At 35.1% G+C, this 26,056-nt stretch overlaps 5 long non-coding RNA genes across 5 annotated transcripts; 3 read left to right on the top strand and 2 right to left on the bottom strand.

Moving 5' to 3' along the window:
- Positions 1-563: 563 nt before the first annotated feature.
- On the top strand, positions 564-2,269 carry LOC130047904 (uncharacterized). Its single transcript, XR_008796721.1, has 2 exons — positions 564-658; positions 1,995-2,269. It is a non-coding gene; the product is annotated as an uncharacterized LOC130047904 (long non-coding RNA).
- A 5,618-nt stretch (positions 2,270-7,887) lies between these two features.
- Positions 7,888-19,500, top strand: LOC125655549 (uncharacterized). Its single transcript, XR_007362792.2, has 3 exons — positions 7,888-7,978; positions 19,191-19,282; positions 19,442-19,500. It is a non-coding gene; the product is annotated as an uncharacterized LOC125655549 (long non-coding RNA).
- LOC130047903 (uncharacterized) lies at positions 16,423-19,672 on the bottom strand. The gene is made up of 2 exons (XR_008796720.1): positions 19,615-19,672; positions 16,423-16,697 (listed from the first exon to the last, which is right to left on the bottom strand). It is a non-coding gene; the product is annotated as an uncharacterized LOC130047903 (long non-coding RNA).
- Positions 19,673-19,958: 286 nt separating this feature from the next.
- Positions 19,959-22,878, top strand: LOC125655547 (uncharacterized). Its single transcript, XR_008796719.1, has 3 exons — positions 19,959-20,081; positions 21,704-21,800; positions 22,136-22,878. It is a non-coding gene; the product is annotated as an uncharacterized LOC125655547 (long non-coding RNA).
- Positions 22,861-25,168, bottom strand: LOC125655541 (uncharacterized). Its single transcript, XR_007362784.2, has 2 exons — positions 24,953-25,168; positions 22,861-23,142 (listed from the first exon to the last, which is right to left on the bottom strand). It is a non-coding gene; the product is annotated as an uncharacterized LOC125655541 (long non-coding RNA).
- Positions 25,169-26,056: the final 888 nt, after the last annotated feature.

Here is a 26,056-nt window from a genome sequence, read left to right as displayed (position 1 = left end):
AGATATCATTTGTCGAAATGCGCATCTCGTGCATCAAAATTGGAACCGTATAAGTTTTACACTACTAAAGTAGTTGAAATTACATGTACAGGTGTTTTAACAGTCTCGTTTAAAATCAGCATTTCGCAAATTTTATTGCTATTTCAATGAGCTGATCTACAAATACAACCTGTTATCGCCGTCTGACGTACTTCATACGAATGATTAGGCCATTCTTTACATCCTTTATTACTAAGAATTTCTCAAGATATACGGATCATGGCGGGTTTGACCAATCAATAAGTTACGTCACCCTTACTAGGTAGCTAATCCCACTTTAGTCTGTTCAGTGGTCCTTGTTTTCTCTACTCTTAATTTTTTGTATTCTTTTAGGATGTATGAGATCGATCAGTGCATGCGTTATTTTCACATTTTCGGTTACAGATGGTGATCATGTAAAAAGGTAATTGTAAATCTGATGTTACACATTCTGAAATTGTCAACGATAATGACATTAATTTGTCTTCAATTTGGATCGCTAGAGCCGGAATATTAACATCATTACCACAATGGCCAATGAGAGACTTGAATGTACACTATACACATGTAGTAATTTACAGCCAAAGTTAAAAAGAGAGACCTTTCGTTCCCTGTACTGTTGTGACCCCGATTTCTAAAGGTAAGAATTTCAATCAATTTTCAGTTTTATTCTAGCAAATTCGTAACGGGATTAATGTCAGTGTAGTGAATTTGGCAGCTTGCTGTTATGTTTAACTTGACATTTAGATACAATGTATTGTAGTTCTATTAATTATCACTTTCATTCATTGATTCCATACATGTATCTTTCTGAACTACAAATGAAAAACAAATACTACAGATCTATCTTCCACATTCAAATTTGGATTGTTTATCCTATATTGTTTAGGCAAATTAACAACCAAAATTCAGGATAAGCGAGTTAACTACAGTTTCTCTATCATCAGCTTTCCTTATATATATAGTGATATGCCATTTTCACTTCGATATGGTGTTGTATATTAAATCATTCCATACGAGATCTGCAATGAAGAACCAAGGGAAATAACTTGATATTACAGTGATTTCAATAGTCTTTTTAAATTCTACATTCTAGCAAATTCTACTGTCATTATGATAATCGGTTATTAGGTCAATTAATGCTGTTCGGCGGGTTACATAACAATCGTTAGGTCGTTCCTTGCACACTGAATCAGACTACTTCATTTACCTCATCTAAATGTAGAGCAAACGGCGGGTGCGACAGACCAACAGGGTGCTTACGTTTCTTAGGAGACTGGTGTTTCATGTTTGCCTTTCTATAAGGAGTTTTATGCATTGTCTTCATATTTTAATTTCATATTTGACGACTGCAATGGCGGCTGAATTGTAGAACGCTCAATTTCTGATTGTAAAGTCGTGCAATTACATATAACAGCCCATTATGGTAAAGTGTTAAAGCCCACAACCAGTGTTTGTGCTTAGAGTATCATTTGTTTGAAATTTTAACGACTAAGAAACAGATTGAAGAGAACGAATTTCATCATATTCGGTTAATATTAATTTGTAATTATATGTTAGCTATTACCTTAATGTATCCCATACTTGCAATGATGACAACTTTTTATACCTTCCGATGGATTTATAGTCTGACATACAGGGGGTAACATTTACTATCGTATTTGTGCTTAGATTATCATTTGTTTGAAATAAAATTTTAATTACTAAAACACAGATTGAAGAAAATGAATTTCACCATATCTGTTGATACTCAATGATAAGCATACGTTAGCTATTATCTTTATGTATCCCATTCTTGCGCTGATGGCAACTCTTACCTTTCAATGGATTTACTTTGACATGCAAGGGTAACATTTATTATCTTATTTTCTATTTCATACACATTTCCTGTACATGTGGTCAAATCAGTGTAGATGACATATAGGAAACGTTGAAAGAAAATAAATTTATTATTTTATTTTAATGGTTTTATTTAGATGAACTCGAGAGCCTTGCTTATCCTGTTGTGTTTGTTCTCACTGATGATTGCAGACTACTCTGTCCAAGGCCAGGAAACTTGCATGACATTCCGTGGGTGCTCACGGTGCAGATCGCGATGTACCGCCAGGGGCTATTGGACTGGATCTTGCAGATACTCCTCTTATTGTCCAAGAATACGTGGATACTGGTGCGAATGTGTAGGGAATTATGGTTGATGTAAAAAGAAAACAGAAGAAACATTTAACACCTCATATAATAAATTGAACTTTCTATATAATATAGTCACTTATACTATATGACTGAGTGACATGTAAATGTCGTAACAATCAATATAATTACTTTAAATATTCTTTAGTGAGGCTTAAATGACAGATAAGGTGATATGTAAACTCCTTCAATGATATCTCAACGTGACGTAACGGGCTATGTTTATGCATATTCCATGCGTTTAAAGAGTACCCCAGTCATCACATATTCAATTATGGCATACATGAAAGATTTGCATGTTTATAATTACAATGTAATCTTATTAATCTGCTGCTGAGGAGTCGATGATATTTTCATATTGATTTAGAATACTGATAGGGAATCCTTGAATAACTTAGCCGTAAGGAAGGGGAAAGTGCACGGCATTGATAGGTTGTTGAATAGAAAATTTGTTCACCGTTTCTTAACAAAATCCCCACGTCAGTAATTTATTTAATATTGGAGATTTTTATCGAAAGGGTGAAGATATTGAAAAGTTATCAATCTCATAACTCCTATAAAGAATATCAAATAAAGAGTTGGGTAAACATGGTCCCCTCGAAATACCAGAGGTAGGATCAAGTGGTTATCAGGTGCGTAGGAGGAGTGAAGACGCCAGTGTGCGGATAAACGGAGTCATCTGTAGTTGAAATCAATGCATGAATTAACTCTTTAGCGCATTTACGGTGTAATACAATATTTATATCCGATGTAATAATCAGAGTTATTTTTCTCTATAGTAAAACTTCCTTCTTCCTTTCAGTTAAGTAATGTATTATCTGTAGGCAGGTTTTTGATTTGGCAATGTTAGCCTGGCCATAAACCTGGGAGACGATGAAAAAATTACATGTAGTAGAGTGAAAAGAGGTGAAGATGTAGAGTTTAGAAAAGGCATTGTACTATCATTGATGTCTTTTAACTGATTCCATACACAGGGACATGTTATGCATATGATCCAGTGATAGGTTGTATTGGCAAACTACTTCATTATAACGACTATGTTATTTGAGAAATGCTGATTTTAAACAAGATTGTCGAAACTCTGGCTCGCATTGTTGTACCCATCTCTCTGATGTAGAATTTTTTTTACAACCTACGTATGTTATAGCATAAATGAGCTTTTTAAATCCACAACACATATCCGAATTTATGTGAAACACACTTTCTCTGAAATTAAAGAAGGTCCCTTGTTGTAAATACGGACACCTGCCACATCGCAGATCATTACCCTTTCCTACAGAATCAAGTATTCCCATTTTACAATCTTTATACGGACAATGTTATACCCGGGGAAAACAGGAAATACTTTATTGAAAATTTAAAACCTAATCTGAACAGTTTAGAATAATTTTAGATCAATTACATTTTACTTTACGTGTATATATGTATCTTATTGCTTACTGTCACACTTTATGCGGCAAAGTTTCCCTCAACGTTACTATGACGTCATAGCATTCTATACATGTACATCAATACGCGTTACATTGGTTATTTCATTGTTTTGTAAATCGTCTCAAAGTATAAATGAATGCCGTAACGTTTTACTTTTGTCCTGTCATTTATTTTTAATTTCTATATGTTAAAACTGGACACTGGGAATATTCATGTCACCTGCCCCCCCCCCCCCCCCCCCCCCAAAAAAAAAACCAAACTCATATAAAATGTACCAATGGTCATTTACTAAATACGTACATAACAATCAAAACGAGTAATGTATGTTCAAACACATATACAGAACAATCCTATCCCTGACAATGAACTGTAAAATGAACATAACTGCCCTAAGTGAAGAAATATTTGATATAAAGCACAGAAAAGTTCACCTTATTTGGATACCCACTTCCGCCCGTACTCGGGGTGGAACTCACGACCTGCGGAACCAAATCTCCTAACAGTATGTAACCAGCGCGTTAGACCACTCCATCAGCTAGGCAAGTCTAAACATTACTCTTGATGACGATGGAATACTTACCGCGCTGTTACACGCTACACGGTCATTAAGAATGGAAATGGGATACAGTTAAGAGGATCATACAAGATACATATTAGATTTTAAATACTTTATGTAAAGCACGAACATAGCAATGCACTCTTAAATGAACATTAAGCGAAGTGTGGACGTTGGTATCCAAATCAAGTGCAATTTTCTGTGTTTATATTAAATATTTCTTCACCTGAAATATTTCAGATATGACATCGCTGACTTGGTGCAGTTTTAACAGAGTTTTAATGTTATTCCCCTCCGATACGCATGAGGACACATTGCTTTGCTGCATCAAGGATGTCCACATCTGACTTTCCCCCGACATTCATATCGCAACGTGATTTCATAGACCACTGGTCTCCATTGTAAAATAGTAAAATGCGCTATTTCTTTGCAAACTTTATAGTCTACTCAACATTAGATATCTAATCTAAATTTGTATAGTAATTATAAACATGCAGACTCTGACAGAAAGTTTAAAATATATGGTTGAAGATTGGGGTATTCAGTTGTGCCTCTTAATGAATGATATACCCAAAAGGCATGGAATGCAATGTGAAGATAACGAACAGTGATCAATCTCATATCTCCTACAAGTAATACAAAATAGATAGTTAGGCAAGCAAAGACCCCTGAACACACCAGAGGTGGCATCAGGTGCCTAGGAGGAGTAAGCATCCCCTGTTGACCGGTCACACCCGCCGTGAGCCCCATATCCTGATCAGGTAAACGGAGTTATCCGCAGTCAAAATCAGTGTGCCACGAACGGCTTAACAATCAGTATGAAACATGTCAGACAGCATTTGACCCAATGCGATGTTGTATTGACGAACTAGATCGTTATAACGACCATAGAATTTGCGAAATGCTGACTTCAATCGAGACTGTTGAAATCCCTGTACCATCAACTTGTTTGTCAGTAGCTTACCTCGATTTAAAAACTGACTATACCCAGAACAAGATTGTATATCGAATCAGTTGAGATATATAAACACCATATGCAGGTGATAAAGAAATATTGTTACACAAATATGGGAAGTTGACGATGGAGAAGCTGAAATCATCCCGTTTATCATACAGTTGAGTTGTCAGTTTACCGTTAATGTCTACTTTCAATAAAACATTTAAGTATGAAGCAGAAGTGGACGACTCTGAGGTGTCCTTTATTTCGAGCTCACAGGGATATATCATATCGACATATGAATGAAAGCTATCATTATTAATAGACAGAGCGTCATCGATATATCTAAAAGTCGAATTGAAGGTCACAGCGAGATATTTTTTCTTCTCACGTAGAAGTTTTTGAATAAATTCTGCTTCATATGAATATAAAAACAGGTCAGCTAACAAAGGAGCACAATTCGTGCCCATGGGAATTCCAACAGACTGTTGGAAGACCTGATCACCAAAGACCACGAAGATATTGTCAATGAGGAACTCTAGCATATTTTTTATTTCAACTTCAGAGTACTTGTGCGTGGAATCAGAGTGGTGTTTAACAAAGTAAGTTTTTGAATGACTGATCACTAGATATGAATATTTCCGTTTTCCGTTTTTGTTGAAGAAGCAACTGTCTATGATGTCAAAAAGTCTAGTCTTTAATTTATTGTGAGGAATGGTCGTGTATAGTGTAGAAAAGTCATAGGTTTTAATGCTATTGATCTGGGAAAAATTCTGTGATTTCAAGTTTACTAAAAGTTCTTTAGAATGTTTTTATAATCCACATTTGATTAACTTCAATTCTGGCATATGTAGTCGCACAGTAAGTTTGAAGTTTCTCCTTCACAGCTGTTAACATTTTCGTGAGGAGGAAAGATAGGGGCTTTGTAGAGCACTTACCGAATCCAGCAATGTATCTTTGTTTGTAAGGGTTTTTATGTAGTTTAGGAATCCAGTATAGGTACGGTAACTCATATTCATTCGACCCGTTGACTGCAATATTAAATGTGTCTAAAACTGAGGCATGTTTTTGAAGAATTTCATGTTTTGAAAGGGCAGTTGGAGTATACGTATGATTACCAAAAGTGGAATTAATGCCAAGTTCGTTTAAAATACAGTTGTAATAATGAGCCTTACAAACAAAGACAATGTTGTTACTAGCTTTGTCAGCTGGAACCTATCTAATTCTTTTATCACTTCTGGTTTACTAAACACAGACGGATATAGATGGTACGTACTTTTGTTTTCATGTGTCTAATGCGGGAGTTTAATATCCCTCTTATGCTTTTAACCCATTCTGACAATGTATCAAGTTCTTTTTCATATTTAGCCCATCGTTTGGCATAATCTTCGACAGAAATCATAATAGAGATGAAGTTCTGTTGCCAATTAAAAGACCGAGGTTATCTGTATTTAGGACCTTTAAGAATAAGTGATTTGAGGTCCTCATTTTCAACTCTATCAACATCACCAGTAATGACATGTCCAGCTGGACTATAGTTGAAAGAAGATGAAAAACAAGAAAATGTTGGTGGATCACGTATAAGATGGTCTACATCTAAGCACTGCAAAATTTGTTTATAATTAAAACGTTTGGATGCAATAGTAGAAGTATAGCTGTAGGAAATACAGGGTGTAGACGTGAACTTGAAATAAGTTGGAATACACGACTGAACCCTTTTATGCCGAAGAATGTTGCTTATGTTGACGACATCTATTCCTTTGTTTGTAAATTTGAGGTTACGGAACTGGCAGAATGATTTGTAAGGAATATCATCCATGGTCCGTGCTGGTTTATAGAGCCTGTGACAGGTAGCATCCATAATCATAGAGTTCAGTCTATATTCAGGTGTTGAAAAATCCAAGTATAGACTAGCCATAGCTTCTTCAAATAACCTGTGTAAAACCCTCAATGGTATAAAGTTTTGTACGAATATGATGTGGACCTAATTGTCTGTTGACGTGAGGCAAAAGTGAATCAAACGTGACATCATTTATACTTGGTCTTTTATATGAACGATGTCCGTGACTGCGTTTTCGTCTTTGGGTATTGGGAAAGAGTCGCATCACATTCACGTTATTTCCTTGTGGATTAGTCAAATTTCCCACATCATATACATTATCGTTATCATTAATATGTATTACATATTTTCTGGGTTCTCCTTATGACATATTTACATGACCTTAAAGAACTATATATATCCCGTTACGTCACGTTGAGATGTTGCTGAATGATTTCACATGTGCCGTTACCTCAGATTAAAGTATCATTAAAGAATATCACATGTGTTGTTACGACATACTGCAGTGCCACATTTACTTTTTTCAGTCGTATGGTGTAAATGACTATTTTCATAATTGCGTTACTTTCAATGTATTGTTTAAATTAAACATTCCGTTGGTTGTTTTTTTGTTTTTTTTTACATCAACCAGGAAATCCCACATATCTGCAAATGTATTTCCTCCTTTGTGGACAACCAAATGAGTATCTGCCAGCTTATACTTCCCCCTATATTAATATACTAATCGTTTTATGCGAATGGCACTCCTATGGCATGTTAGCAGTTCCAGGCAGTCCTTCAAAAGCTTTGTCATTACTGCAACAATCTGGCAATTCCAGGTCCGTTTCCGTATTGGCATGGCAACTAATAAGCAAATTGGGGATATTCACATATACTTTTTTTCCAGAAACAGGGCGTGGCTATCCTACCTAGAAGGTATTGGCATTTTGCCTTTCTTGATGCTGGTAACAAAATCAACGAAAAGAGGATAAGAATTAATAGTAGCATGAGAAAATCCATGGCTACCCAGGTAAGAGGTTTGTACATTGGACACGGTCATGTTGTAAAGGCTATAGAAATTGAACTGTTCCGAACAGATGACACTCCAGGGGTCCGTGTTTGCCCAACTATCTATTTTGTATTGCTTGTAGGAGTTATGAGATTGATCACTGTTCGTTATCTTCACCTTGCACTCACCTGTCGGACCTGGGAAATCAATTATTTCTCAACAATATTCAAGCGGCCTTGGAATAATTTTTCAAACGTCAAGGTGTCTCTTACCCGCTGCACAAGTGATCTAAGATTTCATGCTTGTTGCTGTTTGTCAATTGAGTGTATTACTGTGATTTTTGAGCAACTCTAGGTTCAAGTGACTGTTGTTTGGTCAAATATATTTATTCTTACCCATGTAACTCTTTATTGTATTTTGAGTTTCACCCAGGTTTTTTTAATGCTGAAAGTTTTTTGTGGGGGACACTGTTTCAATGTCTGTGGCCTACCTGGGGAGTCGGTAATGGTGTGTGATGACTGTGTCTGCTCCAAAACCTGATTGTTTTCTCTCACCTGCATCTAAAGCCGGGGGCATTGTACAGTACTAAGAGTCGTAAAAGTTAGAACAAGTAAACTAATAGTGGGACCCCACCGGGGACGGTTGGGGCCACACCCACCTAATTTCAGTGAGGGGATGCTACAGTCTGATGTATGTTAAGGGCTTATGTCCAACATGATAGTCTACATACCAAGTAGCACTGCAGGGGACAGGGTGAGAAGGGCAGGTCTCACTTACCTCCTTAGAACGCTTGCGTCCGTTCAGGTTTGGCACTGAATGTTTACTCGCCCACCCATCCCCACTGTACCCCTTAGAAGTTACGTTAAACTGACTCACTGGGCGACTCCCTAGTTACCCCAAAACATTGTCATGCGGCTGATATTGTCCATTTCAGTATATCCCATTTCAGTATATCCCGAATGTGACATTGCTGTTGAATGTGACATTGCTGTTATATGAATAAATTGGTAAACGTTGCTTGTGTCTTTTATTCACTGCAATGAATCATGGACCTGATATTACAGCCAGTTTTTTTAGGGGGGGGGGGGGGGGGTATCTATCAGGCGGATTCTTTAATTAATATTGACTTTCAACAATACTGTTGAAACAACCGTAATATGAATTTATCTACCGGTAGCCTTTCTTGGTTTTTCATTACAGAACATGCTCTGACGTATCGCATCAGAACTGACGTTAACTTTTATGTTCAATACAAATTCCAATGTGACGCAGATGTTGAAGATTCTTTAATGTTCTTGTTTTGAGTCCACTACGATTCCGCTGGGATACGGGTTAGAATAGCTACTTGATAGTCCCTTCCTTATCGTAAAGGGCGACTAAATGGGGCGGTTCTTCAAACGATACGGCAAAACCCAATGGCATATGTTACAGCAGGTGTGACATAATAAAGATCTTTCCCTCCTCAAAGGCCATAAGCGCCGAAGATATACTTAAATTTTGCAGTCCTTTACCGGTGTTGTAGAGTGAGCCTTCCCCCATAACGAGACTTCCCCCCGGAAGCCTGGCTCTTCAGTGAGCCTTCCCCCGAAAGCCTGGCTCTAGAGTCAGCCTTCCCCTGGGGAAGGCTCACTCTAGAGCAGGAGAACCCCCGGGGAAGTCGCACTCCAGAGCCATACTTCCCCGTGGGTAGACTTACTCTATCACTAGTTGTAGAGTCAGACTTCCCACAATAGCAGGACTTCCCCCTCCATTTATTACTGGTAAACTAATATCACTTTATCGAGATAGTTTAGACAGCAAGACCTTTTTCATCAGGGCATTAAATGATTAAGTTTAAGTCGTTCATCAAACTCAAGAGAAGAAAACGTTGAATAAAACACATTGTAATTGATAAGCCATTTTATTTAACCTATAGACCTTGAACTTTGACTCACACAAGACCTATGCCTTGGTTAGTTTTAGAAGTTTGGAAAATTAAATGAGGAAATTTCGAATTTATGTTTCTTCTCATCTGCGTACAAATATTGGTTATGCTTTTAAACTTGTACACTTCAGGTTGAGAGGTAGGTAAGTTGGTAGGTAGGGTATTTTTGAAATAAGACAATAATAGCTCAAAAAGTTCTTTGTACCAACCACATCTTTTACATCAGTAAAGTATTTGAATGTTTCATTCTGCAAAACTAAGTCATTCAAAGTCTTAATGCCTCTGGCAACCCAATTTGTATTAAAATTCCATTTTTTAATATCAACTAAGTTTCTTATATCTAAATTCAAATAATCTTTAGCAGAAAGAGAACTTTCTTTAACTCTTGATAGAGCTTTAAACACATCTTTCCAAAACACATTGCCAATATGATCTACAAATTCATTAAGTTTTTCTTTGGATAGGTGAAAAATGAAATCCACATTTCTAAGATTTAAAATAGTATGCAACATATGTTGCCATATACCCTCATTATCAGCAAGGTACCTTTTGACCCATATCAGCTTAATATAATATGTACAAGATGCCAAATGTACCATATTTAGTCCCCCTTCATCATAATTACCCGCAATTGTAATTCTTTTCAACTTTTCTACCTTGTATCCCCAAATGAATTTAAAAAATATTTTATTCAACTCTTCCAGGCAATGCTGAAAATAAGTGTATGAGCTTTGGGAGTGCTAAAGTTTTGATAATTGTGATTTTACCTATATTGGAGTTAAATCCCGTTTAGTCCACAAACCTAGCAATTCTTTAATGGCGTTGATTTTAGATTGATAATTACATAAAGTCATGTCTTTCAGATTGTTTGTAAATACTATTCCGAGGAGCTTAAAATTGCTATTTCCCCATTTCATTGTCAGATCATTACACAAAGTTTCCACCGAACCTGATTTGCTCCCCAACCAAATTGCTTTTGATTTTGAAATATTTAAACGTAGTCCAGAAATCATTCTAAACATATCAATAACTCTCATAGATTCTCTAAGTGATTTTTCACTGCCATCTAACGTTCATAAAGGGTCGTCCGCATACTGGCCTAATTTGTTTTATTTTCCAGCCAGCTACGCCCTTCATATTTCGATTTTCTTTGAGTGCTTTTGCCAACATTTCTACTGTAATAATAAAGATATATGGTGTCAATGGATCTCCTCGTCTACAACCGCGTTCAAGACTGAATAATTTATTCAAGTTTTCATTGTTAATTATACAACTGGTACTAGAGGTGTATAGAGTAAGAAACCATTTTACAATAGATTCCCCAAAATTGAAGGACCTGAGTGCCTTCACAATAAAATCCCATTCCAATGAATCAAACGCTTTTTCAAAATCTAATAATAATAACAATCCTGGCTGATTTTTCTTTTTTAGATAATCAATAAAATCATACAAAAAACGAGTGTTTTCACCAATAAACCGTCCCTTTATAAAACCCTTCTGCGAGTCACTTAGGATACTTTTTAGTACTTTCTTTAAAACGATTTGCTATGGCACTAGAACCAATTTTGTAATCAACATTTAATAGTGATATTGGTCGCCATTGTTTTTATATAGCGTCTTTCTTCTTTGGGAATGCAAGTTATTACACCTTGGGATTGGAATTAAAAGACAAATTGTTGATTTTAAAAACAATGCAAAGTACATCATGAATTGTTGAGTCCAAATCAGTGTACTGTACAGAAAATGAACTCTAGTTCTTATGTTAAATTTTTATATCAAGTTTTGAAGGAAAAGGAGTTCATAGCCTCACAATTCAAATGAGAGAAGTGGAAAACTAAATATCTCAGTGAAACTATTTCAGAAAAATGTTGGGAATTTCATTATACGAATGCATCATTATGCACAAAAGAAACAATATTAATTTGTCTTCAATACCGTATTCTTATGTGTTATATAGCTACAAACTCTTTCCTTCGCAAACTTAAACTTGTAGATAATGACTTCATGTGTTCATTTTGCAAAAGTGAAAGAAAAACAGTCACTCATAGTTTTTTTTAGAACTGTGTGTATGTATCTGCCTTCTGGAGAGATTTTGTGAAATGGTACAATGCATTTGTCAAAGGTTATAAAATCACAAAAAGAAGTGTGTTACTTGGCAATATTGATGTTGTTTGGAAAATTTTCTTCTTTTGTTAGCAAAGAAAGCACATTTATTACTCCAGATCACAGGACTCAAAACCCAAATTGTCAGATGCAATTAATTTGTTTAAATACTATAGAAATTTAGAAAAATATTGTCAGAATGTATTTCATAGCAAATCCAAAATGTTTGGTAAATGGGCATTGTATGATAATGTAAGGGATAAGTAGTTTATTGAAAATCATAATACATTTATATGAAAGATAAAATAATCACTTTTATCTTTGAATGTGTACATATGTATATTTACGTATGTATATATATTTCTGTGTGTATGTATATATTATACATGTATATATCCTATATACAATTCACTGTTATTATGGATACAGAAAGTGCACAGAATAATTGCAAGTGTGAGTGAGTGAGTGTATAGATTACAGTTTGAATGTTTGTATGTATAAATGTGTTGAAAATACAAAAATAAAAAAATTAAAAAGTAGGTAGGTATAGGTAGAGAGGTAGGTAGGTAAGTAATTCCCTGCCCGATAAACTAAAATTTATTTCATACAGATGTAGTTTGCATAGGAAGGGATGAAAGCGGGGGTGTCCCTCTAGAGCGAGACTTCAAGAGGGTGTTATGGCTCTAGAGTGAATCTTCTCCCTGGGGGTAAGGTTTATTCTATAGCAAGTCTGCTAGTGGGAGGCTCACTCTAGAGCGAGATTACCAGGGGGAAGGCTCACTCTAGAGCCATACTTCTGGGGGGAAGGCTCACTCTAGAGCAAGATTTCCGTAGGGGGAAGGCTCGCTCTAGAGTCAGACTTCCGCGGGGGGAAGGCTGGCTCGGGGGGGGGGGAGGGTCTGGCTCTAGAGTGATCCCCCCGGGGGGGAAGGCTCTCTCTAGAGCCAGCCTTTCGAGGGGAAGTCTCACTATGGGGGTAGTCTGGCTCTATAACACCGTGCAAAATTCTCAAGTAGGACGTTAAACACTATATAATCAATTAATCAATCAATTAGTCGAGTCCACAGGGATATATCAAATCGACATATGAGTAAATGTAAATAATTTATAATATAACACAATGTCGATGAATCTCAATTCCGCGGTGGTTTAGAGGTTAAAGCATTCGCCCCGCATGCGGAAAGCCGGGGTTCAGATCCCGGCCACGACATACATTAGTCGTCAAAACAGGCAGTGACAGTTCAATCCCCAAACGCTTGGCATCAGATGTGAACTTCACGGGTCCTTGGATATGACCTTAAAAACGGATATTCCGTATTACAGTAGGTGTGGCAGGCTAAATAACTCTCACTGCTCAATGGCCACAAGAGCCGATCATAGGCCTAAATTTGAAGCCCTTCACCAGTTTTGGCGACGTCTTCATATGAGTGAAAAAATCTTGAGAGAGACATTAAACAAGATATAATCAATCGAGTTAAAATCCACACCATGATGTCCAATTCACTATACTCAAGTCAATTCCGTTACGTACTTGCAAGCATAAAACTAGAAAATATTGAAAGTCCTACCTTTAGAAATCGCAATTGTGATAACGGCACAGGGGTGAGACGTGTATCTGTTTGATGATTTTAGCAGTGAAATATGGCGTATTTATATTTTACACATAAGTCCTAATTGGATATTAAAATAATGAATCATAGTTCATTTGTTAATTTTCTACTTCTGGCGATCCAAATTCAAAAAACGTTGATGCTATTATCGTCAACAATTTCCGAAAATCTGACACAGTTTATGTTAACTTATATATGGTCATCATTAGTAAATGTGAAGATAACAAACAATGATTGATAAGATATATCATAAAGTATTTCGAAATTGAAAATAGTGCAAACATATACCTGGATATATCAGAAGTGGGATCAGGTGTTTAGGACCATCCCCTGTTGCCCGTGAACTCTACCTTGAACAGACTGAGTAATCTTTAGTCAAAATCAGTATGCAAAGAATTGCCAAGCAATTCGTTTGAAGCACATCAGACACCTATGACATATTGTATTTTTAAATTAGATCGAAATAACGACCGTTGAGAAACTCCTGTAACATCAACTTATTTTATCAGTAGCCTGCCTCAATTCAAAAATTGATCCTACGTAAAACATGCTCCCGCGTTTTGAATCATATATGAGAAACATAAACACCACATGTAAGTGATAACGGAATATTGCTACATAAAAATGCAAAGTTTACAACAGAAAATCTAACATCATCCCATTTGTCATTAAGTTGAGATTATGATTTGCCTCTGACATTCATGTACAATGAAATCAAAAATATGAAGCAGTATGAAGCTCATCAAATGTTACTTTAATGCATAGTATCAGTATTCACGTTTTAAAAACTATGATAAAGTAAATGCATGTAGCTTGCTTAAGGGAGCTAATTACACCAGTTGTATTTAATAGCTCGTCAAAACACCTGTTTTGAAGTATCATTTTACCATCAAAAGAGTGATACAAGCTCTCAATGTGTATGTGTGCCTTTTCCCGGAATGATAAAAAGGTGTGTTGTTTGCAAATAAGATATCCTAGTATCCATTTTTTTCTGTTATTAGTTTCCATGGACTTTTATTCATACTGTTGATATGTGTATGTTTTTTGTATTTTGCATGTCAGTGTTCATATACTAGTGAGCATGCGCGACAGAGTATGTATTCTCTCCTCGTTATCATAGCACACTCATATTGCTTGTTGATTGTTCAGGTGTCTGGAAGATTCAAAGAAATATTCATTGACTCTTAACGAACAAATTACGACTAGAAAATTTCGGTACGTTCTGTGTTTATTTTAAGTTTTTTAAAAGATTGCATTAGTTGCCAATGACAATAACAAATTATATTTTTTGTCTCGACTAGATTCGTAATTTTTTATTTCGTTAGTCAAACGCCCGAAGATCAACCATACCTCACTAAAACCATGGTGTGTCTAGGGGTTCGTGTTTCCCCACCTATTTATTTTGTATTGTTTATAGGAGTTATGAGATTGATCACTGTTCGTTATCTTCACCTTGCATTGATCACTATTCGTTATCTTCACCTTTCATTAACTTGATCAGTGGCTTTGACATTGATATATTTTATGTGCGACATATTTTTGAAAAGTGAATTTTATATTCTAGGAAACATTGATGATTAACTAAATTTTGGAATATATAGAAAAATACATTAATATTGTCTCAAATTTCATCCATGTAATTGATACGTTTTGTACATTGCTATCGTGTAAGTGTAGCACATATCCTATCATATATTTCGTGTGGAATTCATTATATGTTCTTCCGAATAAAATAATAATATTCATAAAACAGTGAGCAATTCATTACTGGATCCAACAAATTCAAAATTGTGTAATGAAAAACATTTTTTGTCGCTTTGTACCTTTGGTAGACTTTTTTTTTTTGGTATCTCATGAAAGGTGAATATAACGAAAATTGATCAATCTCAATACTCCTATAAGAAATACAAAGTAGAGTGTTGAGTAATAACGGCCCCTGAATAAACCAGAGGTGTGATCAAGTGTTTAGGAGGAGTAAGCATCCGTTGTTGACCGGTCACACCCGCCGTTAGTCATATATCTGGATCAGAAAAACGGAGTCATCCGTAGTCAAAATCAGTGTACCGGGAATGGCCTAACAATGGTATGAAACAAGACATTTTTGACCCAATGATAGGTTTATTGACGAACTACATCACTATAACGACCATATAATTTGCGAAATGCTGACGTCAATAGAGACTATTGGAACACCCGTACCATCAACTTTTTCTGTCAGCGGCCTGATTCGATTTATAAACTGACCATACGCAGAACAAACTCTTGCGTATCGAATCAGTTGAGATATATAAATACCATATGCAAGTGATAATGGAATATTACGACATAAATATGGGAAGTTGATGGTGGAGAAGTTGAAATCATCCCGTTTTTTAATAATGTTGGGTTGTTAGTTTGCAGTTAATATCTACTTTCAATAAAATATTTCAGTTTGAAGCAGAAGTAGACGACTCTGTGGTGTCTTTTATTTCGAGTTAACATGGATATATTGAATCGACATATGAATGAAAATTATTATTGTAATTTGATGATACATCGTCGATATCTCTAACTGTTGATTTGAAAGCCACAACAAGATTTTTTTCTTCTCATTTAGAAGGTTTTGAATAAATTCTACTTCATAGGAATATAAAAACAGGTGAGTTAGCTAAAAAGCACAATTCATGCCCACGGATGATATACTTAAAATGTGTGGGATATCTATCACACATTTTCTACATATTCTTCATGATACATTCACATGACGTTAAAAAATTACCTCACATTGAAGTAAATTTTTTACATGGGTTGTTACCGCATTTACATTACAGTATAAGTAACTATTTTCATTTCTTTCAATACTTTCAATTTATTGTATGAATTGATACAGGTTTTGTTTATATCAATCAAATTAGTTCCAACATGTGCAATTCCAATGCCTTCCTCTTGGACACTTAGTCGCATAGTATTCGCAGTGCCCACGCCGAAATCCCCTGTTTGTGCATCGCACTTTGCATCGTTCACATCCACTAAATGTCCAACAAGAACCTTGGCCTTGGACAGAGTGCTCTGCAATCATCAGCGAGAACAGACATAGCACGACAAGCAAGGCTCTTGAGATCATCTGAAGAAAACCAATGAAACTAAATTATCTAATTTAATTTGGTGATCAATCACTTGAATTCCTTAAATGTTTCCTATATCTCATATGTACTGATATAGAAACGAACATGTTATAGTAATTAGAATAATTGTTTTTCCCCTTGTGTCATTTGTATGCCGAAATGATTCCATTGGAAGAGAAACGTCATCATAATCACCCCCCCCCCCAATCAGAACGTTTAATGGCAAAAGATTGCGTTTAAACGCAATTGTTTGCAATTAAGCGCAATGATTATTGAGGCTAAACACAAAATATTACGTCTAATATTTTGCACCAATATCAACATGAAAATTCAAAATAAAGGATACTTTCCAAACAACAAGACTACACAAACATGTTATTTGCAGAACTAAAAAAAAATCAATATGATTTATACTTTTATATATCTTCAAGAGATCTAACTCGTCTTGCTGTACTATCGACTTCCCATCTATAACCTTTTAAATATGTAGACGAATGTCTTTAATTAAATATTGTTTCACTCATTGTTGTAACTTTCAAGTATTGTTGTTTCAGGCCTTGCTTACGCAGGAAATCAAAAGTGTTGAAACGATGAGACTAGAACACGAAGTTGCAAATGCAAAAACAAAAACGAAAACAAGTTTTATGGCATTGTAATAAACTAAGGGTAAACTTGCAGGAATCATCTGTTACAATCTTAAACTTAGTACTGGGCTTTAAAGCTATGTTTTTGAATTAATTTTGCAGCATTCGTGATGTATAAGTTAGATAATTGTCGTAACAATTTTCAATTTTCAAAAAAGTGATGTATTAAGAAAACACACTCGTTTCCATGGACTGTTACTCATACAAGACAAGTTCTAAATTGCAAGGCATGTGGCTGACATGTGTATACTTGTTGTATATTACATGTCAGTGTCAATATACTAGTGAGCATGCGTGGCAGAGTATATATTCTCTCCTCGTTATCCTAGTGCACGCACATTGTTTGTTGTATGTTCAGGTGTCTAAAATATTATAATTAAAAAAGATCGGGACGGTCTGTGTTAGTAATTTAAAGATTTCATTACTTATGAATGACAATAATAAATCATAGATCGTGTCTATGTATAATAATTATGTACACGCACATTTGTTCCAAATAGATTAGTTTTTAATTTCATTAAATTCCTTCCGATAAACGCCCACAGACGTACCATACTTCATTACAAAGATGGGAACATTAAGTTAATTAGTGGCTCTGGCATTGATACATTTCATGAGTGACATAGTTTTGATGAGTGAAATTTATATTCTAGCAAACGTTGATATTTTAATAAATGTATGTCTTGTTCACATGAAGAATTTGATTTTCGTCAAACGTTTAATGCGAATTAAATCTGAACCGCGTCCACATGGAGATTTTAATGTGCATTAGTTTACTCCGAATCAAAACTTACGTCGCGATTTAATGCGAATTAAATTTACTTCGCATTAGCTCCTGTGAACACAAAGCAAAACAAATGAGTATTAAATGTAGAAGAATGCGTAATGGCAAATTTGAGTCACATAAATCATAGCCGTGGTCAGCTATGTATATCAATGTTAGTATTGTGCGAAAAACTACTCAACAAGATAATAATCACGAAACAAAATACAAACAAACAGCATGTCATTAGGCCTAGATAATGTCGGACGTAAATATGTGCTCTGCATAGGCATAATGAGTAATACATATGGAAAGAATGGCTTTTAAAACGACAAAAAATGTTTTCAAATAGTAACGATTTTCTCTTTTACATCTTAATAAAATATGATGCTCATTATTAAAAAATGCATGCCATATGACGTCATTGTAGATTTATAACATGTATTAGTAATTAAAAAATACGTCACCACAATAATCAGCGGAATGATGAAAGAGACGTTCCGATGTTTTTTTTAAAACTGGGCTTATGAAGACGCAATATATTGTCTAGAGTGAATGCTGGTCGTCAGAGGAAATAACAAGTAATTTCTTGGGAACATATAAAACAAACACGACAAAATTCCTTGGTATGTAGATCAATTGCATGTATATTGTTAACATAATCATATATAGTCTTTTGAACAATGAATTCTGTATCTACACAATATTCACTAAAATATCTATTAAATGACTGTCAATGATATAGCCTATTCTTTTATTTATTTATTTATTCACGCATCCTTTAATTCAGAGATGCATTCGAATTTAATGCGCATTAGTTTACTTCTCATTAGATATTACGCCGTGTGAACGCTATTTAATTCGAATTAATATAATGCGCATTATTTTACTTCGCATCAAATTTAATGCAAAGTAAAATTTAATGCACATCCGTGTGAACGAGGTATTAGAAATGTATAGAAAAATACATTAGCATTGTTTAAAATTTCATCCATTCAATTGATACGAAATTTTGTAATTTGTTATCGTATAAGTATACTACATACCCAAACTTTCTTTTCATATTGAATGCATTGTTCTTTCAGGTAAAAATTAGGAGTACAACAGTGATAAAAATTATTCTGGATCTGAACACTTTCTCTACCCTTTTAGAGAATGATTCTAAGAAAAGACTTTGGTGAGTTTACACTTTATTATAGAACAACCGATATTAGTCTTCACAGACAAAACAAATGTCAATCTTATAGGATAATTATACGATATTTACTGCTACCATCATTATTTTACGATTCATCCAATAAAAATGTACTTATATAAGGCGGGTTTTGTTTTGTAGATCTGAAGCTGTTTTACTACACAAAGAAAATAGAAAACAATTGTTGAAAAATACCGGGAAACGTTCGTTATCTTATTCGTTTGTTTCTTATTTTGACGTTACTGTAAAATCAGGATTGTTATCAACATTAACTAATTAAATGTTATCATACATATTGGACGCTTTCGTTTTACCTTAATATGTCTCCAAGCAGGATATGACTCGGGGTTTAGAATAATACAGCACATTAACATTTATATAAAAAATATATCGATGCTCTCAGGGTGTTACAATAAATTGCAAATAATACTAAACCTATAAATTATGGTTATTTTCCGTAACTTGATAACCATTGCAAATAGACGTCCATATGATATCAAACAATGCGTGTGTACAATGCACATACATAACTTAACTCTTCCTCAATTTACTTTTTATGACATATATTTTATTTGCGTCTGTCCATATGTTCAAACAATGTCATTCTTCCTATTTACGCAGCTAGTTCTGGCATTATAGAGACAGTCATTGTAATTTCTCGATTTCACGACAATGATTGATGACAATACGCAAATTTGTAAGGTAACATATATTTAATATGATATATTGCAAATGACGGGAAATTGCCATCAGAGTGTGAAGCTAAGAAGATATTCTAGGCGTAAGTTACTTATTATTTTCACTATCATATACTCATATGTTCCGATAGGTGTGTTGTTCGTCCTTTCCTTTCTATTGATGTTTCCTCATGTTCCATAAAGATAATTCAGTGATTCTGTAGTACATGTATACTGATTTATACTATTGTCAACCGTCATGACGAATCGGCTATTAAGGAAGGTATATAAACCTGGAGACTAGGATAAGATTCGTCATAATTAAGAGAGAGAGAGAGAGAGAGAGAGAGAGAGAGAGAGAGAGAGAGACGACTCCAGTCGTGGGTGTGTTTTGTCCAATCGTGTGCGCATTTCGACAAATAAAAGCCGAACATTTGGAAATTCGAAATGACCAATTGTAAGGTAATTATGTTTACTTCAGTATTTACATGCATTTACCTTATTGGTAATTATTTATTAACTACCCTGTTTCTTATTTCTAAATTTCCGAATGAACTAAACGTACATAGAAAAAGACGTGCTCGAATAATAGTTATGTTTAACTGTTACTAAACTGGCTGGAATTCATTAAATGCTTGTCCTTTTTGTTTATTTACATTGTATACTGTGAACTACAGGATGATAGAGGTTGTTTTAATGCTCTGACAGAATATATGCGTGCATCGTGGCCTCTAACGACCATATTCAAGACAGTATAGGACACTTCCATTAAGAAATGGAGGTCAAGCGTCTGGGACTATTGTAAACAAGTAAAGTGTAACATGATTAGCATATGTTTCGATAAATATATCAGACATGAAAAGGGCATACAACGTACATGTATGTTTCGAACATATGCATAACATATATAATTAGTACAAGTGACACATGTTTATATTACTGTGCGATAGCGTACTATTTGTTCCTAGGATTCAAATATATTTTTCTTATGATTTTCATGTTTCTCATACGAAGAAGTGAAAATAACCAACCGTGATCAATCTCATAAATACTATAAAGATTATACAATTGAGAGGTCAAACATTGGACCCTGAACACAATAGAGGTGGATTCGCCTATGAGGATTCAATATTCCTTGTTGACAGGCCGAATCCACCAAGAGTTTTATATATTTTAATTAGGTAACGGAATACTCGTAATCCATAGTCAAAATGGGTAGTAAAGATCGACCTATTGTTTATAAAATTTAGATCATTAAAACGATCATATCATTTGGTAAACGCTTACTTTAAGCCAATCTGATTAAAATAAGATCTTTGATCCGCTCCGGTAATGTTATGTCACTACACATGGAGACATTCCGTGTGGAGTCACATCAGATTGATATTAACGGCAAACTAACAACCAACTATAGTCGACTCCCCATATCAATGTAGCAGTATTTCATTACACGTATCACCTACATATGGTGTTCATATCTCTCAACTTATTCGATACGCAAGAGCTTGTTCTGCGTATGGTCAGTTTTTAAATCGAGGCAGGCTACTGACAAACAAGTTGATGGTGCAGGTGTTTCAACAGTCTCGTTTAAAATCAGCATTTCGCAAATTCTATAGTCGTTATTCCTATCTACTTTACCAGTGCAAGCTATCATTGGATCAAATGTTGTCTGATGTGTTTCATGTCGATTGTTAAGCTGTTCTTGACACATTGATTTTGATTACAGATAATTCCCTTTACCTGATCAAGATAGAGGGCTCATGGCAGATGCGACCGATCGACAGGGGATCCAGACTCCTCCAAGGCACCTACCCCCATATCTGGTATACCCAGAGGTCCCTGTTTGGCCAACTCTTTATTTTGTAACGTTGATATGAGATTGATCACTATTCGTTGTTTTCGCCTTCCATGTGCGCATGGGCGGATATCCATACTTCTATGGCATAGGGAATGTGCTGAAAAGTTAGATTAAAAGGCTTCCTATTTAAAGTTAATCGTTTGATAAAAAGACAATAACCGTAATTCTTCATTAAGAATCGATCAATATCGTGTTTATTTTATTTGCCTTCCTAAAGAATTCCCAATTAACCTCCTTAATGAGTTTTGTTCATTCGTTGTTGATTTTGAAAGTGTAGACTCTATTTTGTATTGCTTGTAGGAGTTATGAGATTGATCACTGTTCGTTATCTTCACCTTGCACTGGTGACATATCAAGGAATCTGAGGTATTGAGCGTATGTCTATATACTTGGAGTACTTCAACATCGCCAGCGTAGTAAAGTAACTTGAGTTTAATGTTATATAGTTCCGATATGCACGAGAGGAAATTGCTTTGCTGCATTCAGGGTGTCAATATGTACATTTTCCCCGAAATAGGTATCGGAACGTGAAATTAATTTCCCTTTGGCCTATATGGTAAATTATTAACATGCACTATTTCTTTTTTTAATCGATTCTTCAACCTTGGATAACTAATCTCATTATTTAGTAATTACAAACATGCAGATCGACACTGGCAGAAAGTTCGAAACCAAGGGTAAGAGACTAGGGTACTCAGTTACATGTTAAACCTATGATAAGAAAATTTGTTCTTAATTGTGGCTCTTAAAGGATGATATAATCAAAACGCATGGGTTTTTATTAAACCTTTTTGGGGTTCTCTTTATGGCACTTTCTCGTTCCTTCACATTCACATTAAGAATTAAGATGCATTTTCATCACTGTTCGTTATCTTCACCTTGCACACAAATCCCGTTACGTCAGGTTCAGATGATGTTTGAAGGATTACCACACATTGAAGCATCGTTAAACAATTTTACATGGGTTTTTACGACATCACCTTCACATGTCGTTAAGTTGTTTAATATAAAGAACAATTTTGATATCTGCATTGCTAACGATTTATTTCATAAGTTGTCACTTCTTGCTCTTGGGTTTCTGTTTTACATCAATGACGTCTTCTCAAACAACTGCATCGGTATTTTGTTCCCTTTGGGCAACTAAACATTTGTCTGCATGAGCCAGTCCAGTATCCCTTCGCCTTGCATTGCAATATGCATCCTGAACAAACATCAGATGTCCCACAAGCACCTAAACTTTGGGCAGGGTGGTCCGCAATCATCAACGAGAGGAGGCACACCAGAACAAGCAAAGCTCTTATGTACATCTAAAGAGAAATATTGAAAATAAATAATATCACTCAATTAAATAATATGGTGATTTTTGAAGCATTATTCTCTTTCAATGTTTCCTACATGAAAGATGAAGACAACGAACAGTGATCAATCGCATGAAATATCATCCTCGATATTTTGACCATATTTGAAAAATAGTAGTAAATGTGTGTAATAGAAATTACGATGATTAGTTCTGCTTTTTATGTCATTTGTATGCCGAACTAAATCCATTGGAATTTAAAAGTTGTCATCCGCGCATGCATGGAAATCATTAAGATAAAACGTAATGTATGATAACGATTGAATGATAAATATCATCATGAAATCCGTTTTCAATCTGTTCCATGGTAATTAATGGTTAACATTCCATTCAAAAAATATAACTTCAACGTAAACACTGATTTTGGGCTTTGAACATTTCACCAAAAGGGATTGTTATATACGGAACTTTCGAGATGTGCCGGAACGACCGATTATATTTGACGTTTACACACCACGGTCACGTGATAATAACCAATTTTAGGGCAAAATTGACATCGATACAAATGGTGTTTAGGTAGCAGACGGTCAGCAAAGAGCTATGCGCAATCCCACACTGACGATCCGAGTCACTATTGGTGCCTAGTACCTGAGTGTAAATTAGATGGAGTGAAAATGTGCATTTAGACACGTATTATTGGATGCAAGGCGTGAGGTTTTACCGATATCCTCAAGATATCCCCTAGATTTATTTCCCTCGCCAGCTCGCATATTTTAATCAAATGCATTTCCCTATAAAATGGTTGTAGTAATTCCTTTCTTTCAAAGATAGCATTTGAATGCAGGAATTTGATAGCAATTGAAGAATTCCATGTTTGTTTACTTAGTTATTATTGTAATCCGGAAATGACATGCCCTAAAATTGACGTTCTTCGCGCGATAAAAGTCGAGTGGATCCGTATATCGAAAGTCCCGTATTCAAGAGCGATCAGGAATTGAACGTTTAACTATTACACAACGTTGAGAATAATTATACATGGATTGAAAAAAAGAGAAGACAATGAATATAACGACTATAGATAATACAAAATTGAAAGTAAGAGAAACACATAACCCTTGAAATACCAGTCGTTGGATCAGGTGTCTAGCAGAAGTAGACACATCCTTTTGACCGGTCACTTCCGTCGTGACCTCTATATCTAAATCAGGTAAATGGGGTAGTCTGCAGTCAAATTCGGTATATAAAGAGCGGCCTAACGACTAGTATGAAACACGTCAAACAGCATTCGACCTAGGTTGTATTTACCAAAATGTTCATTATGATAACCACAACATTTGCGAGATGTTGACTTTAAACAAGACTGTTGAAACCACAGTGGAGCTGTATTTTCAATATTATTCTTATCAGTAGTCTACCTTGTTTTTTCATCGCTTATCCTGCTCCTGTGTATCAAATCAGGTGAGATACAACAGAATTTGCAGGTGATAATGGTATATTGATACATATATATCGGAAGTTGAAATGGAGAAATATTCATTCCGTTTATCATAAAATTTGACCGTTTGTTTGCCGTTAACTTCAATGTACAATACAAAATTTGAAGCAGATCTGAAAGAGTCTATCCTGTCTGTTATAACAAGTTCACTGGGATATATCGAATCGAAATGTGCATGAAGGTAAATATCATTAAGAAAAACCGCAATATTGTAACTAAATCTCGAATTGAAGGGAACAAGAAAGCTGTCAAACTCCCTACACCGTTAAGTCAAATGCGTTTAGTACCTGCAAGGATAAAACTGAATAATGATTGAAAGCTTTACCTTTAGAAATCGAAGTTGCAATAATGGTACAGGGAACAAACGTTTCTCTGCTTAATTTGGTGGTAAACTGCTTCGCATTTATACTATACATACACATTTTTGATTGGCTGGTAGGCTAATAATTTATAGTTTATTTGTTAACATTCTTCTTCTGGCGTCCCGAATTCCAGGTAAATTGATGCTATCATCGTCAGCAATTTCAGAGAGTGCAACATCTGAAATATGATTTAATGTATTATAAACTTCTTTTTATATGGCCACAGTAGGTAAATGAAAAAATTGAATATAGCGAGCATTGATCAATGTCATAAATCCTACAAAGAATATAGAATTAAGAGTAGGTTCAACACGAACCCCTTAGAACATCAGATATAGAATCATATACATGAGGGAGTAGTATCCCCTGTCCACCGGTCACATCCGCTTGCATTTTGAACAGATAAAGAGAGTAATTCGTAATCATAGGCAGTATACAAAGAACGGCCTAACGATTGGTATGAATCACATCAGATAGCATTTGGCCTCATAACAAGGTTTGTTTATAAATTAAATCAATATAATGATTATGGATATTTACGTAAAGTTGACTTAAAACTAGACTGCTATAACTCCTGTAACATTCCTTATCAGCAGCTTGCCTCAATTTTAAAATTGATTATAGACAGAACATGCACTCGATATTGAATCAGCTGAGAGACATAAATTAAGAATACTGGGGATATTGCTACAGGGAGTAATGGGACATTGCTGCGTACATTTGGGAAAATTACGATAGGGAATCTGAAGTAACTCCGCTTGTCATATTAAAGTAACAGTTTGTCATTCACATCAAATTCAATAAACATTCAATTATTGAAAGCTTTGTGATGACTTTTATTTCGAGTTTACCGCAATAGATCGAATAGACAATTGTGGCTGATATTATCTAAGAAAAGTTTGACAAAAACTATGGTGAACCAACACTTTATCAATAATAATGCAGGAATACATTATTGACGTGGCTGAAAAACATATCCTTGTAAACATGTACATATTGCTCTGAAGTACACATGTGATATAGGTTCTGATAATCTAAAAAAGACGTTATATTTGATATTTGATATA

The sequence above is a fragment of the Ostrea edulis genome, chromosome 7, assembly GCF_947568905.1.
Source record: "Ostrea edulis chromosome 7, xbOstEdul1.1, whole genome shotgun sequence".
Classification (NCBI taxonomy): Eukaryota; Metazoa; Mollusca; class Bivalvia; order Ostreida; family Ostreidae; genus Ostrea; species Ostrea edulis.
Note: the sequence above shows the minus strand (reverse complement) of the source record. Positions and strands in the feature narration are given on the sequence as shown.